Source organism: Mobula hypostoma, chromosome 4, assembly GCF_963921235.1.
Source record: "Mobula hypostoma chromosome 4, sMobHyp1.1, whole genome shotgun sequence".
NCBI lineage: Eukaryota > Metazoa > Chordata > Chondrichthyes > Myliobatiformes > Myliobatidae > Mobula > Mobula hypostoma.
Genome location: NC_086100.1, coordinates 96,734,217 through 96,753,610, shown reverse-complemented (window position 1 = coordinate 96,753,610; position 19,394 = coordinate 96,734,217). Strand labels below are relative to the sequence as shown.

Below are 19,394 nucleotides of genomic sequence, written 5' to 3'. Positions count from 1 at the left end.
TTCCACCACATTCCCTCAATTCTCCCATATCCCCACCTCCCCATCCCCTCAAATCCCCCAACCACCCATCCCCTCAATTCTCCCAATCCCCACCTCCCCATCCCCTCAAATCCCCCAACACCCCATCCCCTAAATTCTCTATTCCCCACCTCCCCATCCCCTCAAATCCCCAACCCCCCATCCTCTCAATTCCCCCAACCCCCACCTCCCATCCCCTCAATTCCCCTAACTCCCCATCCCCTCAATTCTCCCAACCCCATCCCCTCAATTCCCCCATGTCCCCATCCCCTCAATTCTCCCACCTCATTCCCTCAATTCCCCCACCTCCCAAACCCAATTCCACTTCCCCATCCCCTGAATTCCCCCACTTCCGCATCCCCTCTATTCCCCCAAACACCATCACCTCAAATCTCCCACCTCCCCATCCCCTCAATTCCCCATCCCCACCCGCTCAATTTTCCCAGCAACCCATCCCTTCAATTCTCCCAACTCCGCATCCCCTCAATTCCCCCAAACACCATCCCCTCAATTCTCCCACCTCCGCATCCCCTCAATTCTCCCACCTCCGCATCCCCTCAATTCTCCCACCACCCCATCCCCTCAATTCTCCCACCACCCCATTCCCTCAATTCTCCCACCTCCCCAACCCTCAATGCTCCCAGGTCCCCCACCTCCCCATGCCCTCAATTCCCCCAAAACCCCACCCCAATTCCCCCAACCCCCACCTCCCATCCTCTCAATTCTCCCACCTCCCCTACATGTCCATCCCCTAAATTCTCCCACCTCCCCATCCCCTCAATTCCTCATATCGTCTCAATTCTCCCACATCGCCCACCTCCCCATCCCCTCATTTCTCCCACCTCCCCTTCCCCTCAATTCTCCCACCTCCCCATCCCCTCAATTCTCCCACATCCTCATCCCAATTCCCACACCTCCCTATCCCCTCATTTCTCCCACCTCCCCATCCCCTCAATTTTCCCACCTCCACATCCCCTCAATTCCATCTCCTCATCCCCTTAATTCTCCCACATCCTCATCCCAATTCCCACACCTCCTTATCCCCTCATTTCTCCCACCTCCACATCCCCTCAATTCCATCTCCCCATCCCCTCAATTCTCCAACATCCCCATCCCCTCAATTCTCCCACCTCCCCACCCCTCAATTCTCCCACCTCCCCATCCCCTCAATTCCCCCACCTTCCCATCCCTTCAATTCCCCCACCTTCCCATCCCCTCAATTCCCCCACCTCCCCTATCCCCTCAATTCCCCCACCTCTCCATCCCCTCAAATCTCCCACCTTCCCATCCCGAATTCCCCCACCTCCCACATCTTTCCCCCTGCCCTATCCCCACCTCCCCATCCTTCCCCCTGCCCTATCCCCACCTCCCCATCCTTCCCCCTGCCCTATCCCCACCTCCCCATCCTTCCCCCTGCCCTATCCCCACCTCCCCCATCCTTCCCCCTGCCCTATCCCCACCTCCCCCATCCTTCCCCCTGCCCTATCCCCACCTCCCCCATCCTTCCCCCTGCCCTATCCCCACCTCCCCCATCCTTCCCCCTGCCCTATCCCCACCTCCCCCACATCAGTCCATCCTCCCACCCCCACCCCATACTCCTTTCTGCACTTTCCTCCATCTGCACCACCTTTGTCTCTTCCTGTCTTCCTTCCATCCCTCCTTTCTCCTCCCCATCCATTCCTTCTCATCCCTCATTCTCCTACTCCATTCAACTCGCCATTCCCCATCCCTTCCCAATGCCACCTTTGTCCCTTCTTCACCCCCCATTTCACATCATCTTGGTGGCTCATTCCCATCTCTTCATTTCAGATTCCAACCTCTCATTCTACAATTCCACTGTCTCTCCCTCATTCCCCTTCCCTACTTTCTGAACGAGGGGTTCATTCCCCTTCTTCCTTCCCTCATTATTTCTTTCCCTGTTCTTTATTCTCCAGAACCCTATATGCTTCCCTCTCCCCCACTTTGCTCCTTTTCTTCCCCTCATCCATCTCCTATTCCTATTCCCTCCCTCTCCCTCTCCCCACCCTCACGCCCCCACTCTGACGTCTCGACCTGTGATTGGGGCAGAGGCCCGGCTATAAGCGGCCGCCCTGCGGTTCCCCTCACTCTGGAGTTCAGGAGCTTCTCTATCCGAGAGAGCTGTGAAGACATCACGACCTGGTAAGCACCGGAGGAGGCCGCCCTGGCTCCCGGACTCGGCCACGGTGACCAGGTGTCACCGTCCCGCAGACCCGCCTGAGCCAACTGGCTGTCGGTGAGCAGCTGGGTCCAGGGGCCTGCCATTTACTGTACCGCCAGCCTATTCTTGGCTTGCGGTGGCGCCGGCTGCAGCCTGGCCCGGCCCGGGGACGGGGTGGGAGCAGGGGTACTGAGGGCCGCTGTGCGCCGGGTTGTGTGGTGCTGGGGGCCCGGTGTGAGGCGGCCAGCGGCCGGCGGACGCGCTCCCACCGAGCCGCTACTCATTTTTTTTCCGCTGCGCGAGAGCCGCTGGGATAAGAGCTACGTGTCAGCACTGCGCAGGCGCACAAACTCTGCGAAGTTTTTCCAAAGTTTTTTCACCTTAAAAGTTTTCTCTTTTTCTGTTTCCCCCTCCCCACCCAAAAAATTCCTAATGACAGAGTGACCTGATTTGATGCCCCCCCCTTTTTAGTCCTACTTCTGATCATTGATATCTTTTATAATTGAAATATTCAGAAGTGCTGGTGTTTGTTTTTTTTACTGAAACAAAAGTGATTATGCAATGAGTTTTGCTACGTGGAATAATTCAGAACAGGTCTGTGGTAAAAATGTCTGGGATTTCTGCAATCTACATTTAAAGCCCTTGCCCTGTTTTACAATTGCCTTCACTTTTTTTCCCAGTCTTTTTTCCAGATTTTTTCCCATCATATTATTTTTTTGGTTGTTTCAGCCGTTCACCGGCTTGTCTGGTGACGTTGTCACTTTCTGAAGCATTTTATGGGATGGGCTCTGAAAGGGCAATCTGTTTTTGGCTTGCAAGTTTTCCCATACTTTTGTCTGACATTGGGTGCTGATTTTGTTTTTTGTGTGTTAGATTATTATGTGAAGATGTTAATTCAAAGTGCCAGGATTGCGGAATTAGTGTACAGACCAGTTTACTGATTTGTTTTCACGATGTATCATTATCGTATAGTCAATGTTCATTAACTTTCATGTCAATTTTTTTTTTCGCTTTCCCCTCAGTTGTCTGTACCCAGTGATTGCTCCTAACATTTTTAAGATCTGAATTCACTTCGTCGCCAAAAGATTGTATGTGTGGCACCATAATCTGCCACATGTTATGCATCACGCAGGATTACTTGCGTGATATATACATGTGGATCAGCTGATATACCTTTCCAGCCAGTATGAAGATAGATGAATGATTTTTAAGAGTAAATTTCATCCCCACTTTATACCTTTTAAAGTATTTGTTCTGAGATGGTAAATTTAATCATTTTAATCTGTGCTGGCGCTGTGTGCCTTGAAACTTAAATTGATTGATTTCTGTGAGCTTTTATGTTTTTATATATATTAACTGTTTCTACATCAGTCATTCTGGTTACACACAAGTGTGCATGGTCTTTAACATGTTTTTTACTGGTCCAGTTCTTTATCTGCTAACGTACCTAGATTCCATTTTGTTGCAGGGCGCCACCGTAGCATCGAGGTTAGTATGATGCTATTACAGCTTGCGCTTCGGAGTTCAATTCCAGCGCCATCTGTAAGGAGTTTGTACGTTCACTCTGAACTCTGTGAGTTTCCTCCTGAGTCCAGCAATGTGTACCGGTCATTGTCAACTTTCCTGTGATTTAGGCTGGTGTTAAACAGCTGGGCAGTGCGGCTCACTGGGCCAACAGGGTCTGTTCCCCACTGTGTCTCTGAATAAAATAAAATGCAAAACAGCTGGAATTCTCTGAAATAGCATTCTACAATTTTATACCATTTTTTGACATGATTCTTGTTAATTTGGCCAGTTTTCATCGTGCAAAGAAATTATTTCTTAATGAAGTAATATCTGAACTGTAAGATTACAGAGCTGTAATTTATTGAACTGTTTTGCATTTTTCCATTGTTTCATAATAAGAAATAGTTTGAACATTGTACTTGTAATGCAGAAACAGCCTATTCTCCAGTCTGTCACTACTTGTGTTGCAAACAAACGTCTTCCAATTTATTTCTAAGTGCTTTCATATTTTCCCCATCCCACCCTTGCCAGCTGTTTGCATTAATTGTGTGGTACCAAGTCCCACATTGTGTGAATGTGAGAACACTAAAAGGCCATTCACTCGTGAGTCAGCTGTGCCATTCCGTAGATCATAGCTAATCCGTTCTTGGTCTAGGCTCAACTTGCCTGTTCCCATAATCCCCTTACACTCAGAAAAATCTAGCTGTAAAGACTACATTTTTCTTTTTGAGCTGTACAACGAAACATTCCTTTGGCAAGCTAGGATATTTTCAGATTAAAGCTCTTGGGTACATACCCATAATACATTTTGCCATCTGCTTTATCTACTTCCATATAATATTTCACTCAGTCGCTTTCCTTAACACACTGAAATGCGCCAAGGTCTTGAGTAGTAATTGGGCATAAGTTACCATAATCAGGGGAACGAATTTGGAATTAATTTTCTGCCAAGTTATGACCCCTAGTGGTGGGGCAAAAACAGTAGGGAATGTAAGAGGGGCTAAAATGTTTTTTTTCTGGAGGAAAAAGCCGTCAGTTCTTGGATTTATTTTTGTGTAAGTGTGCATACAAAAACTGCACTTCGATCAGAATTTTAAAGCTGGCAGTTGTGCTCAGTGTTAACAGTTTTAACATTCCTTTCCAGCTTGGGCTGTCCACATCTGCTCACAGAACAATCGCTTTCTCCCATTAGTTTTTCCCTGCAACCTGTTCTCTCCACATTCCCATCAACTTTTTTCCCAGATTCTACTGCTTAGCTGCATGCTAGGGGCAATTTTATGTCCAAAAGAATAGATAGCACCCTGGGTCAGAATCGAACTCAGGTCGCAATAGTACGTGTGACACCTAAAAGAACTGCAGCTTTTGTGATTCAATTGCTTCCAGACATTTTTCTTTTCCTTTCTGCGTAGGTGGCACGGTAGCATAGTGGTTAGCATAAAGCTTTACAGTACTGGTGACCCGGGTTGAATTCCTGTCACTGCCTGTAAGGACTTTGTACGTTCTTCCTGTGACCGGGTGTGTTTCCTCTCACAGTCCAAAGATGTGTGAGTTAGTAAGTTAATTGTCTCACAATTAGACTAGGATTAAATCAGGGGATCACTGGGCAGTGTGGCTCAAAGGGCCTATTCCATACTGAATTGCAATAAAATAAACTTGAAATGGTGGGAGGAGAGCATCTTTGATTTACTTAACTGGTTTTTTTAAAAAAAAGAGTAATTGGGGTTGCAAATCATACCTCGATGATTTTACCTATTGTCAATCGCAGCTTTTTTTTTGGTATCTTGAGTGCTTGAGTAATCTGCCAGAATCTGCCCTTGTCTACAGTTTGTGTGATTTGATTTATCAGTAAGAGTTATTGCCTTATTTACTGTTTCTTTAATAGGTATTGGTTGTCTCAGAATCAGGTTTATTATCAGTGACGCGTTGTGAAGTTTGTTTTGCAGCAACAGTACAGTGCAAGATTTAAAAATTGCTTTAAGTTACAAAATAATTAGTGCAAAGGTGAATAACAGGGTATTGTTTGTGGACTTTTCAGAAGTCTGATGGCAGAGGGGAGCAAACGTGTTGAGTGTGGGTCCCACTTGATGTTAGTAACAGGAAGAGGCCATGTCCGGGATGATGGATGTTGTCTTCCTGAGACACTGCCTCGCGATGCCCTCAGTGGTGGGGAGGGTTGTGTTGTGTCCATGATGGAACTGGCTGGGTCTCCAATCCTTTTGTAATCTCGTGGGCTTCAGCTTCCGCACCAGCCTGTCAGAATGGTCTCATCTCTAGAAAATCTGTACCAGGTCGTCTCAAAACCCAAATGAAGGCTGCTGATATGGCTTGTTTGTGGTTGCATTGATGGGTTGGGCTCATGATAGATTCCCTGGATATTGATGCCCAGGAATTTGAAGCTGCTCACGTTTTCCACTACTGATCCCTCAATGAGGGTGGGTGTGTATGTTCTTCCAATTTCCCTTCTGGAAGACCATAATCAATCCCTCGGTCTCGCAGACATTGAGGGTAATGTGCTTCTTGTTGTGACACTATTTAACTAGCTGATGAAGAACAAAACTCCTTTCAACCCCTGAAGAAATGCAGTAGCACAGAAGCTAAGCACAGCAAGATCCTATAACAGTCGTGATTAAGGAATTGTCACTGATTAGTGCAGATAGAGATTATTTAAACCGTGCAGGTGCTACAAAGCACCTGTAGCTCCATCCACCAGTCCAGGTTCTGTGGCTTTGCAAGTTTTTCACACTGTACATTTGGCCAATATCTTGAAGGCAACAGTGCTGTAACATTTTCAAACTATGTGAAGAGAACAGCCTGCCCTCACTTTGTATTCCCTACTCCAAGGAGAACAGCCTCAACTTAACTTTTTTTTCCCCCCATGAATCTTTTCTGGAACCTTCTATTTCCTTTACTTTCTTTGTACATATGAAACTTAACATTTGATATTAACCAGTTTGTGAAAGTTCAATAAGAATTCTCTACTTTGATGTGTTGTGACACTTGATGAGCTCAGATTTGTATGACTTGTGAATTGCTTGTTTGACATGCCCTGTAGTTTGCAATAGGTTGTGTATGCATACCTGCAGAGTTCCCTGTACCTTCTACTGCAACATGTGGCTTTGTAGTTCTCGGCATACAGCTACCCATTCTACCAGCTTGTCTCCTCCAACAATTCATCATTAACCCTTTACAGCTCATAATAGAGGTTGACTACCCCTTATCCAAAATGCTTCGAGCCAGAAGTGTTTCAGATTTTGGGATGTATAATGAGATAGCTTGTGGTCGTCATCATTCCCAACTCTGAATTTATGTGCTACCGTAAGCAGTATTTGTGTTACACTTGTTCATCGTAGTTATGTACTTACTACATTCCATGAATACAATGAAAATATAGTGTGTGCAGTGTAACAAAACCAGTTTCAGGAGAATACCTGAACCAGCTGTTGACCACCAACAAACAACAGCAGGCTTTCTCTCTCCACCTACAATGGCCAGTTTTGATTAAAAGGTTACGGTACACTTTTTTTTCAGCTTCACTATCGAATTGGTGGAGGAAGCTTCACACAGGTCCGGGAGTGAGATTTTTAAAAAAAGTTTTTGCAGGAATTTTACAGTGGTGCAGCCATGATTCATTAGCAAGGATGAATAAAAATAAGATGTTAACAAGCAGAGCAGACTTTTAGTTTTGGAGTGCCTTCTGTGAGTGATTCAGGGTTAGTGGGGAGGCTTTGACTCATCGGGCTTAGGCAAAGTGTCTACTTTATTTTCTTCATTCTTCATTCTATTGTCTGTTAGTGCCTAATTAGAGCAGTGAGAATGGCTGCAGGGACTCTGTGTTTGTTGGGAAATGTTGGAATTCCGGGAGACCTCCAGCCTTCCGGAAAACCACATCTGCACCAGGTGCACCGAGCTGCGGCTCCTTAGAGAATGTGTTGTGGAACTGGAACCGCAGCTTGATGACCTTCGGCTCATACGGGAAATCGAGGAGATGACAGATAGGAGCTACAGGGAGGGAATTTTCAATAATAAGTGTACCGTTTGGGTACTGTTGGGGAGGGGGGGAGCTGCAGTGACCAGGTTTCTGGTGCTGTGGCTCGGAAGGGTAGGGGAGAAGAAGAGGACTGCAGTAGTGATAAGGGATTCCATAGTTAGAGAAGTAGAAATGAGATTCTGTGGATGCTATGGAGACACCTGGATGGTATGCTGCCTGCCAGATGTGGCTGAGAAACTGGTGTGGGGGGGCCAGGGCTTCATAGTTCTGGATGATTGGGATCTCTTATGACCTGTACAAAAGTGACAGGTTACACCTGAACCTGAGAGGGATTGATATCCTCGCAGGCAGGATTTGTTAGAGGTGTTGGGGTGGTTTCAGCTAATTTGGCAGGAGATGGGAACCAGAGTGATAGAACTGTTGGGTTACAAGCAGAGGCAGTGTGTGGCAAGATTGCCGGGAAGGATAGGGCAAAATGGCAGTCGGGGGATGAGTTGCGGTGTGGAAGGGGGTGTGAAATTGAAAAGGGTGATGAATACAGGACTGAAGGTGTTATATTTGAATGCACACAGTATATGGAATAAGGTAAGTAATCTTGTGCAGTTGGAGATTAGCCAGTATGACATCGTGGGTATCACTGAGTCATGGCTGAAAGATGATTATAATTGGGAACTGAACGTCTAAGGATGCACATTGTATCAGAAGGACAGGCAAGCAGGCAGATGGGGGCGGCGTGGCTCTGCTTAAAACATGAAATCAAATTCTTAGAGTTGACAGAGGCTTGGAAGATATAGAATCCTTGTAGGTGGAGTTAAGAAACGTAAGTAAAAGTTCCCTGATGGGAGTTGTATACAGGCCTCCAAATAGTAGCCAGAATGTGGAATACAAATTGCAACAGGAGAAAAGATGTGGTTTCAGAGTATTTGGAGGCACAGTAGAAAGGCCAAAGTCAGCATGGTGTCCTTAATAGAAAATCTTGTCTGACAAATCTGTTGGAATTCTTTGAGGAGATAATAAACAGGATAGACAAAGGAGAATTCTATCCTGTTTATTATCTCCTCAAAGAATTCCAACAGATTTGTCAGACAAAATTTTCTGTTAAGCAAACCATGCTGACTTTGGCCTTTTTTTACTGTGCCTCCATTGGTGGATGTCGTGGACTTGGATTTTCGGAAGGCCTTTGACATAATGCCACGAATGAGGGTACTTAACAAGCTATGAACCCATGATATTAAAGGAAAAGCAGTAGCATAGATAGAGCATTAGCTGATTGGCAGGAGGCAAAGATTGGGAATAAAGGGAGACTTTTCTGATTGGCTGCCAGTGAGTAGTGGTGTTTTGCAGGGGTCTGTGTTGGGACCTCTTCATTTTACTTTGTATGTCAATGATTTTGATGACAGCCAAGTTTGTGGACGATATGAAGATGGGTGGAGAGGCAGGTTGTGTTGACAGATTTTTGATAATGGGCAAAGTATTGGCAGATGGAATACAGTGTTGGGAAGTGTATGGTCATCCACTTTAGTAGAAGGAATAAAAGTGTATTCTATTTTCTAAATGGGGTGAAAATTCAAAAATCTGAGGTGCAATTGAGAGTGCTCATGCAGGATTCCCTAAAAGTTAATTTGTAGGTTGAATCAGTGGTAAGGAAGGCAAATGCATTCATTTTGAGAGAACTTGAATGTAATGCCTAATCTGTATAAGGCACTAATGAGACTTCACTTGGAGTATTGTGAGCACTTTTGGGCTGTTATTTAAGAAACAGTGTGTGGGTTCAAGGTTCATTGGAGAAGGTTCAGAGGAGGTTCATGAGAATGATTACAGGAATGAAGGGGTTATCATGAGGAGCAATTGATGACGCTGGGATTTGGGAAAATGAGGGGTGTATCTTGTTGAAACCTATGGAATGTGTGAAGACCAAGGTAGTGGAAATGGAGGGGATGCTTCCTATGGTGGGGGAGTCTAGGACCAAGAGGACACAGCCTCAGTAGAGGGACATCCATTTTGAATGGAGATGAAGAGGAATTTCCTTAGCCAGAAAGTGGTCAATCTGTGGGATTCGTTGGCACTTCGGTATTGGAGGCCAAGTCATTGGCTGTATTTAAGGCGAAGGTTGATTGAGACAGGGTGTGAAAGGTTATAGGGAGACGGCAGGAGAACGGGGTTGAGAGGGGAATGGATGAGCCATGGTGGAATGCTGGAGCAGACTCAATGGGCCAAATAGCCTCATCCTGCTCCTATGTCTACGGTATTTGTATCTTACTTTGGTTTTAGATTTTATGTAAGGTATAAAAACAAAAAGCATTGTAGACTTGTTCTGGTTAGACTTTCATCAGCAATGATCTTTGCAAACTTGCTTTTTTTTTGTTTTGTGCATTTTCTGTATTTCATTTGCTTCTGTTCATTACATATGTGAAGTCACTTCTCAGAACTGTCTATGACAGCGATTCCCAACCACCGGGCCGCAAAGCATATGCTACCGGGCCGCGAGGAAACGATGTGAGTCAGCTGCACCTTTCCTCATTCCCTGTCACGCACTGTTTAAGTTGAACATAGGGTTGCCAACTGTCCTGTATTTGCCGGGACATCCCGTATATTGGGCTAAATTGGTTTCTCCCATACAGGACCACCCTTGTCCCATATTTCCCCCGCTAAGGTAGAGTGTTCCTATGGAACCTTTCGTGCCGAAATAGCGTAAAGCGAAGAAGCAATTTCCATTAATTTATATGGAAAAAATTTTTGAGCCTTCCCAGACCCAAAAAATAACCTACCAAATCATACCAAATAACACACAAAACCTAAAATAACACTAACATATAGTAAAAACATTAATGATACGATAAGTACACATTCTATATAAAGTGGAAATAATGTATGTACAGTGTAGTCGGGAAGATTGAGCCAAAACCGATTTGTGGGGGAAAAAATCGGCACGTACACAGGTGCCCGCGCAAGGCTTCATGGTCATGGTAGTCTTTCTCAGGCTAAACACAAGTGTCTCTCTGATGCGCTTTGATGGTGGTGTCTGAAAAAGAGGATGCTGTCCAAGTCGCATGCCATCTTGGACAATGTCTCCCATCCACTACATAATGTACTGGGTGGGCACAGGAGTACATTCAGCCAGAGACTCATTCCACCGAGATGCAGCACAGAGCGTCATAGGAAGTCATTCCTGCCTGTGGCTATCAAACTTTACAACTCCTCCCTTGGAGGGTCAGACACCCTGAGCCAGTAGGCTGGTCCTGGACTTATTTCCTGGCATAATTCACATATTATTATTTAATTATTTACGGTTTTATATGGCTATATTTATACTCTGTTCTTGGTTGGTGCAACTGTAACGAAACCAAATTTCCCTCGGGATCAATAAAGTATGACTATGACAGACACAAAAAGTGCCGGTGAACGCAGCAGGCCTGGCAGCATCTATAAGAAGAGGTACAGTCGAGGTTTCGGGCCGGGACCCTTCGTCAGGATTTGACTGCTACTTTTGTCCCTTATTTGGGAGTGAGAAAGTTGGCAACCCTAACTGTAAAAGACATGTTGAGGTGAGTTTAACCCTACTTGAACATACCCCCCCTCACCCAGCCGGCCAGTCCACAAGAATATTGTCAATATTAAACCGGTCCGCGGTGCAGAAAAGGTTGGGGACCCCCGGTCTATGATGTGCAGAGACCTGTGCATCGCCTGGGAACCTTCCCAACACCTTAGGGGTTTTTGGGTTTTCCATTTGTGACATCATGTCACAAGGATTTGGTATGTTTTTGGATTTTGGAGGGGTATTCAACCTGTACTATCAAGTTTGCTGTTTGCTGATTTTTAGAATTGTGGTTTGCACTCCAGGATCCAAATAATGAATATAGATTTTTATCCTCCAATACCAATCTCGAGTGGTCAAATACTTGTTTTGCTAGTACTAATCAAAACAACCATTCAGTGTTGCCCTGTTTTATTTAAACTTGGTCATCTTTGTCCATGCTATCAATGTCCCCTTTACCCCACCATTAAGCCTATATCTGGCACCTTGCCTACAGGTCTCTGGAAGTCCCTGCAGATCTCATGAGTTCAGATGGTGTTTGGGGTGGATGTGGGGGGTGGGGGAGGTAGGATCGAAGGGTCTGGTTCTGAGCTGTGTGCCTTCAGGAACATTAACAGTATCTCACGCTGTGTGTTTTGAAATAATTAAATTGGTTAAATGTGATAACGGCCACGTGTTAGTTGAGGGTAGAAAATGTTTTACTTCAAATGGTCCCATGGGAGGTTCGTCTCTACTTGATAGTTCCTTTTCCTTTATCCTGGGGGTGGGGGGGGGGGATATCTTCTGACTGTGGGGCATTGTATGTCAAGGCAGGTTTAGTACATATCCCTAAAGTAGGACTTGCACGTACTATTTATTTGAGCTCGGCTGTTACTTGAATTTTTATTTTACCTTTTTTCCTTTATAAAATTAATCATAGGATTATCTCTGGTATTGGGTAAGCTATTTCCTTTAATACTTTGTTTGATGGATTGAAAATTCAAATTGCTACTTGAATATTCCTTTAGAGTGAAATCTTTCATTGTTTTAAGTACTGGATGGGAAATTATTCCTACTGATTTAAAATCCTGCAATTCAAATTGAAGGGTTTTTCTTTCCAAAAACAGTTTTTCCTCAATCAGTTGAAATTCATTTCAAACCTGCCTCCTTAAATAGCAGTTACTCCTTGTGGAGCAGTAGGCTCGATGCATTAGAACTGCAAATACTTCATTCACCCTCTTGGGAGAATGGGTATAATTCATGGGAAGATGCTTGAAATACAGTTGATTCCGGTTAATCGGGGCAGCCACTTATTTAGGACAACTTTTAAAGAACTAAGCTAACCGTGAAAATACAAAAACGGCAAAATCTACCAATGTGGAAAATACAAGTAACACGCAAAATGCTGGAGAAATTCAGCAGATCAAGCGGCATCTGTGGAAAAGAGTAAATAGTCAATGTTACAGGCTGAGACCCTTCATTGGGACAGATGTTTCTAACCTCACCTACCACCCCACCAGCCTCTGTGTCCAGCACATAACTTCTGGTGTCTCCAACGAGATCCCACCACCAAGCATGTCTTTCCCTCCCCCTTTCTGATTTCCGCAGGGATCTCTCCCTTGTCCGTTTGTCTTTCTCCACTGTTCTCACTCCTGGCACTTAGCCTTGCAAGCAGAACACTTACCCCTACACCTCCTCCCTCACTACCATTCAGGGCCCCAAGCAGTGCTTCCAGAAGTGGGATCTCCCAGTGGTCACCCATTTTAATTCCACTTCCTAGTCCTATTCTGATATGTCCATCCATGGCCTCTACTATCACAATGAGTCTACACTGTGGTTGGAGGAACAACACCTTGTATTCCATCTGGGTAGCTTCCAACCTGATGGCATGAACATTGATTTCTCGAACTTCCGGTAATCCCACCCCTTCACCATTCCCCATTCCCATTTTCTTCTTGCCTTTTTTTTCCCTTGCCTGCCCCATTGCCTCTGTCTGGTGCTCCTCCCCCTCCCCCCCACCTTTTTATTTCTTCCACCGCCTTCTGTTCTCTCCTAACAGACTTCCCCTTCTCCAGCCGTTAACTCTTTCACTAATCAACTTCCCAGCTTTTTACTTAATCTCTCTCTCCCGCCCCCCCCAGTTTCACCTACCACCTTGTGTTTCTCTCCCCCTCCCCATGTTTTAAATCTACACCTCATCTTTTTCCCTCCAGTCCTGCCGAAGGGTTTCAGCCCGAATTGTCGACTGTACTTTTTTCATAGATGCTGCCTGGCCTGCTGAGTTCTTCCAGGTAGGTAGGTGTGTTCCAATATCTGCAGATTTTTTCTTCTTCTCTTGTTTGAGTTTCTAAATGGCATCAGTTCTGTGTGTTTTGTGTTCAAAAAAAGCAACAATTTATTGTGTCAGTGATGATTGGCAAGAAGCAAGTAGTAAGACAATTCAGGACTTTTCTGCTCTCTGCTTTCAAGAATTGGGGCTTTGTGATGCCAGAGATAGCCAGAAGTGTAAATGAAATTATTTTTAATGCTTCAAGTTAGGAATGGCGAAGAACTTGTAGGTATGGACCATCATTTTGAATGTTAGTATGCAAATGAAAACTCCGATGATGCAATCGTCAAAAGTAATGTATGACGGCAGTCCATTATCTGAACTAGGTGTCTGTACTTACTGATTTTTGTTCACTTGCAACCAACCAAAAGAAGATGGAAGTGCACCCCAAATCCTTGGGTAACTATTAGGAACAAATATAGTCTGGTAGTGTTCTAATTCTGTATTTCATTTAAATACAGAAAGTATTAGTGAGTTAAACTTTTTCAGACCTTTTTAACTATTTCCATGAAACTTTGGGAAATTGATGCAGTCACTTAATTGGGCAAAAATATACCGGTCCTGATGTGTCCCAATCAAAAGGAATCCATGGTATTTTATTTCCACTTAAATGTGTAATGTGAATTTTTGACATAAAGCACCATTTTTTAATCTATTTTTCAACTGAATATTAAGCACCCAAAGTCTCTGCTGTTGCTTGATTTGCTGATTAGGTATATGGTTGAACAGATCCACCCCACTGAGAAGGGGTATTTTTGAGGAATAAAAGTGCAATTTTATTTTGCATTGCAAGGACATGGGGGGGGGGAATAGAGGAGCGAAGGAGACTACTTTCACTGGTCCCTCAAGCCTGCTCCACACTCAATATCATTATGGATTATCTATCCCCATGGCTGTTAATTCCCTTATTTAATTATTTCCGCCCTTCAAAAAAAATTGCTACTTCCACTTTGATGTAATCACCTAGACCCTCTGTGGGTTAGAGAGTCCCGAAGATTTGATGCCCTCCAAAAGGAGCTATAGTGGGGAAATTCAGTGCATCTTGGTTTTAAATACTTGCTCCCTTAATGTTTGAACAATGTTATCGATTTGCTATGAATAACAGCCATGTATTATGAACCTTGTTGTTTTTGTTCCAGCAGACCACCTGAGATCCAGCTGTGTCTGTATATTAATCTGTACAATACAAAAGTTGGTGTACAATCTCTTCAGTTTGCTATGAAGAAAGGCCTCTCCTTCAAAATGTTTTTCAATTAATAGCCAGAGAAGAGGTTGGACTGTCAGGCACCATTTTCCCAAAGTTGTCTCTTCTAGCAGATATTTCTAAGAACTACTTGGAAATCTCCCTTTTTCAAATGACTTCGTAAAATCTAGGAGAGATTGAACTGTAGATGCTGGAAGTTGCTTGAGTCCAGTCTGAGTTGATGGCTTTGGTCACTGTGGCACTTGAAGTACTACAGTTGGCCTGTCTGGTGTTGCCTCAAATTTCAGCTAAGCATTTTGATTGTGTATTGACATACAGCACAGAGTTGGCCCTTTGAGCTGCATAATACAGCAGTCCCCCAATTTAAACTTGGTCCAATCACAGGACAATTTACAGCGATCAGTTAACCTACCTACTGTTGCAACTTGAAACCAAAGCACCTGGAAGAAGCCCAAGTGGTCACAGGGAGAACGTACAAACTCATTACAGGCAGCAGCAGGAATTAACCCAGGTCCCAGTACTGTAAAGCATTGTGCTAAACATTGCACTACCCTGTTATCCCTGAAATTGTGGCAAGTAAAGATTCACGCTAACTAGAATGTGGGAAAATGAAGGTGTTTAAGAGCTTGTGTACAGAAGGGGGAAGTAGAATTGCTCAGGTGAGATGCCAGAAGCTGAGAACTTGCAGTGCTTTGCCTAACAGACAAGGTAACATAAAATAACATTTGAGCAAGCTCCACTTTTGATTTTCAACTGTATTTAAGAGCCAACTTATTTTGACCTACATTTTAAATCTTCCCTTAATCCTTCTACTGTTTATGGGTGAGTTTTGTAACTGGTGAGGTGGCATCAGTGGTTTATTGAAATAGTAGATGGCTGCCAAGTTGACATTTAACATTAGAACGGCTGTTCAGAAACACTGAAAGTGGCTGTTTCATTCTTACTGACCGAGTAACTGCAGTCTTTGATAGCATTGTGGCGTCTCATCTTTCTGTTCCTGGAATGACTTGGTCTTGCTATTCCTTGACTGGCCCTGGCTTCTTCCACCACAGTTTGAATCTGGATCCTTCAGTAATTATTCAATGTTACTGGACTTTTTGCTGGATCTATTGTTTCGGAGGGGGGAGGGGGAGTGTATAAGTTATAAAAGTGTGCCTGCCATTTTGCTTATTAAAATGTGTTCAAATGAATATATCATTTTGGTTTTCTACCTCAATCACCTGGGTTTGGTTATTAAATCAAATTTAGATGCTGGAATTCTAATCTAAAAGCAGAAAAATGGTCAACAGTTCAGGGCCAGTGTCTGTGGAATGAGGAAAAGTTAATGTTTTAGTTCATTTCCAGAGCAACTATGAATACTTGTTGCTTCCCATTCCACATGAGCTGCCTGACCTATTGGCCATTTTCTTGCGGCTAGCTACCCTGTCTTGATTTCAGTTCCAAACTTTTGGTGTTCCACCTTGGGTGTTGAGTTGGAAGGTAGCTTGCCTCTTAATCCCTGAGGCAGAGGTTAATATGGATTGCTGCTTCTCCATCTGAATATACCATTTCAACCAATAAATAATGGTGATCTCATCTTTTCTGAGTCATGAAAAATGGTGTTTCTTTTTGGATTTAGTATATTTAAAATAATTGTTCAGTATTATTCAGCACGGGTTGTGAGCAATGTTGATCCCTCACTAACAGCAGTGTAAAATGGCCACACTGCTTAGTGTTTATTAGTCAGTAGAAGTTTCATATTAGCATTATGCCAAACAAGTGTGAATATTTTAAATTTGAGAAAAAGCTGTTATCCATGCATGTCAGTTTTCTGTGGAATTTGTGTTCCTGTCTCTTGCCATATTGTGTTGTACCAATTTATTTCTCGCCTGTAGCTCAGTTTATCACAGATGTATATGTGTCACTACTTGTGACTTTACCAGCTGCTGCTTGCTGTAGTTTCAATGTTTATTTTAGTTATGCAAATTCCTTCTTCATGTTTCATTTTTTCTAAGATTGGCTTAAAATTGACCTGATTTGCATTCCCTCAATTGAAGCAGGTTTCAAATCCATTCTATTTCTACCCCCTCACCTGATTTTTGGCTTGTTTATCCACAGGTTGTTTTGACTGCAAGAATCTGGGATCCCATGTTTAGCACCATCTCATGGGTATAGATGTCAGGGCATGGAGGGGAATTTAGTCCCAAAAACTACCTCTTGGCAAAGCAACAGATTTTATTTTTGGCAGATGCTTTTGGATCCTGCTGTATTCCGTGGTCCTTTCTCACTCTTGTATCTCTGCTCCTTCCACTGAGCAGTCTGATCTTTCTAGATTGCTCTGTCGTTCCTGACTTGAATAATAAAGTATGATAAAAATACAAACCTGGCCAGTGTTGTAAATTGGTTTCATTATACAATCTTGCAATTTAACCTAGATATTGGAACAGTACATCCCATAGTGCAGAGCACTGGCTCTCAGTGATTCGATACATGTGAACTGAATGCTTCTGTTAAACTAGGCATTTTGTTTCAAAACAAAATCTTTAACAGTTTTATTCTTCCAGTCCCTTCTATAGAAGCAAATGTGTCTCTTTGCAATTGTGCAGGCAAAAAAATTGTCATATCCAATGTTTTGTCATCTATCTCCCAACCTCCCTCTAAATCTCTCTGTGAATATTTGCATTTAATCTGATGTTTTCCACATTTGTAACTGTTAATTATGCTCTTGCTGAAGAATTACATATGCACACATTTTACAGTTTTTAAGATGTCATGCATAGTATTAAAAGTTCCAGTGAGCCAGGAGGGTGTGTGGGAACTGGGACCTTGGTGAGTTTGGTGGTAGCCTGCAATGTATTGTTTTCTAAGATTTCCCCTCGCGTCTCCCCACACTCTCTCCTGGACCTTTTTGCAATTTGCCTTTTGCCTTTTGCCACAATAAGTACTTCTACAGCTGATGCAATCTCACTGGCTCTCGACTCTGCGTTGCATCATCTGGACAACAGCAGTATCTACGTCAGGCTGCTGTTTATTGATTACAGTTCAGCATTCAACATTATGCTCAGTACTAATCAACAAGCTCCTAAACCTGGGCCTCTCTATATCCTCACTTCTCCAGCCCGTCACCTTTCTTACTCACCTGGCATCACCTCTCATTTTCTAGCTAATCCTCCTTCCCCTTCCCACCACCTTTTTGGTGTCTTCTCCCTTCCTTTCTAGGTCTGAAACATTGACTGTTTATTCATTTCAATAGATGCTGCCTGATCTGAGTTCCAGCATTTTGCGTGTGGTGCACTAATTCCTAAAAGTACCATTTTTTAAAATTCCTGTTGCTGTGACCTGTTAAACTAGAATTTTTTCTCTTTGTCAGTGTAATTGTATTACATAATTGAGGATTACAAATACAGGTCAAGAACCCCTTATCCAAAATGCTCAAGACCGGAAGTATTTGGGAATACATAATAAGATAGTTTTGGATCACATTTTCAACTCTGAATTTGTGTGCTACCAGTGACCGGTCTTTGTCTCACACCTGTTCATCACACATCTACTTAACAGCTTTTTAAAAAAGATTGCATGTCATTTAATGTAATGAAAATGGACACAGAGTAACAAAAACAGCATCAGCAGAGTACCTGCAATGGCGTGTTTTGAGTAAAAGGTAACAGTAGTTGTATTTTACTTTGGTTTTATACCTTACATAAAACCCAATCAGCATTGTAGGCTTGTTTTTGTGTTAGACTTTCATCAGCGATGATCTTCACAAACTCATGAATTTCTCTCCTTCATGATCAGCAGAAGCAAACCAGCCTGCTGAATATTCAATTACCTTAATTTTCAGTCTGTCATGATAGATCTCAGCTTGTTTCATGATCAGCGTACCATGAAGCGGCGTATGTTCACTCCGCTGAAGATACACGATCAGGAACTTCATTTTTCTTTTTGCTTTATGCAGTGTTTTTTCTATTTTTCATTACATGTGTGAGGTCACTTCTCAGAACTGTCTGTGGTTCTGAGAGCATCATCTGGGAACTTTCTCAGCGCCTTGTGGAATTTTGTATTTGTCAGCGCTTGAAAGAGAAATTCAAATTTTGGATAAGGGATACTGGACCTATATTCCTTAAGCACCTCTCTGCCTCTAGATGCTAAGATATCTGTACTTGCATTTTCTGTTAACTCTCAAATAGGGTGTTCTCGTTACCCTCGATGTTAACTATGGTTCTCATGCCTACTCCATATAAAGCATTGAAAACTGCTGAGGGACAATTCTCTGCAATTGCCCCTAGTAAATTGTGAACCACATTTTGGTAACTAGGTTATAAATGCTTCAATATTTAGTATGTAAATACAAATAGGTTAGCTGGTGTGGGGCATCTGAGGTGAGGGGAAGGTAACTTGATCCCTTACATGATATGCCCCTGGATGTAACAGTTCAAGTTGCTTATTCACCAACATGCTCTTTGTTGACTATTTCTGTCACTGTCTCCTGCAGATTAAAAAGCTGGCAGGCTGACGTGGGCAGGCATCCACCTACAGGACGGACTTTCTGGCAACTGACCATTTAGCTGGTAAGTATTGTCTACAATTATTTTATCTATTTATTGAGATACAGTGCCCTGCAATCCCATCTTCCACCTGCCCCTCCTGGCTCACTTGTGCCACACAACTGTAAATTCT

The 19,394-nt window shown here is 43.5% G+C and overlaps 1 protein-coding gene across 1 annotated transcript in view; it reads left to right on the top strand.

Annotated features, from left to right (window-relative positions):
- Positions 1-2,097: 2,097 nt before the first annotated feature.
- hdlbpa (high density lipoprotein binding protein a) overlaps positions 2,098-19,394 on the top strand; it is a 50,197-nt gene continuing 32,900 nt past the window's right edge. Inside the window, exons 1-2 of the mRNA XM_063046219.1 lie at positions 2,098-2,178; positions 19,210-19,285. The gene's annotated coding sequence lies outside the window, so the exon portion shown is untranslated. The remainder of the gene's footprint in view (positions 2,179-19,209; positions 19,286-19,394) is intronic.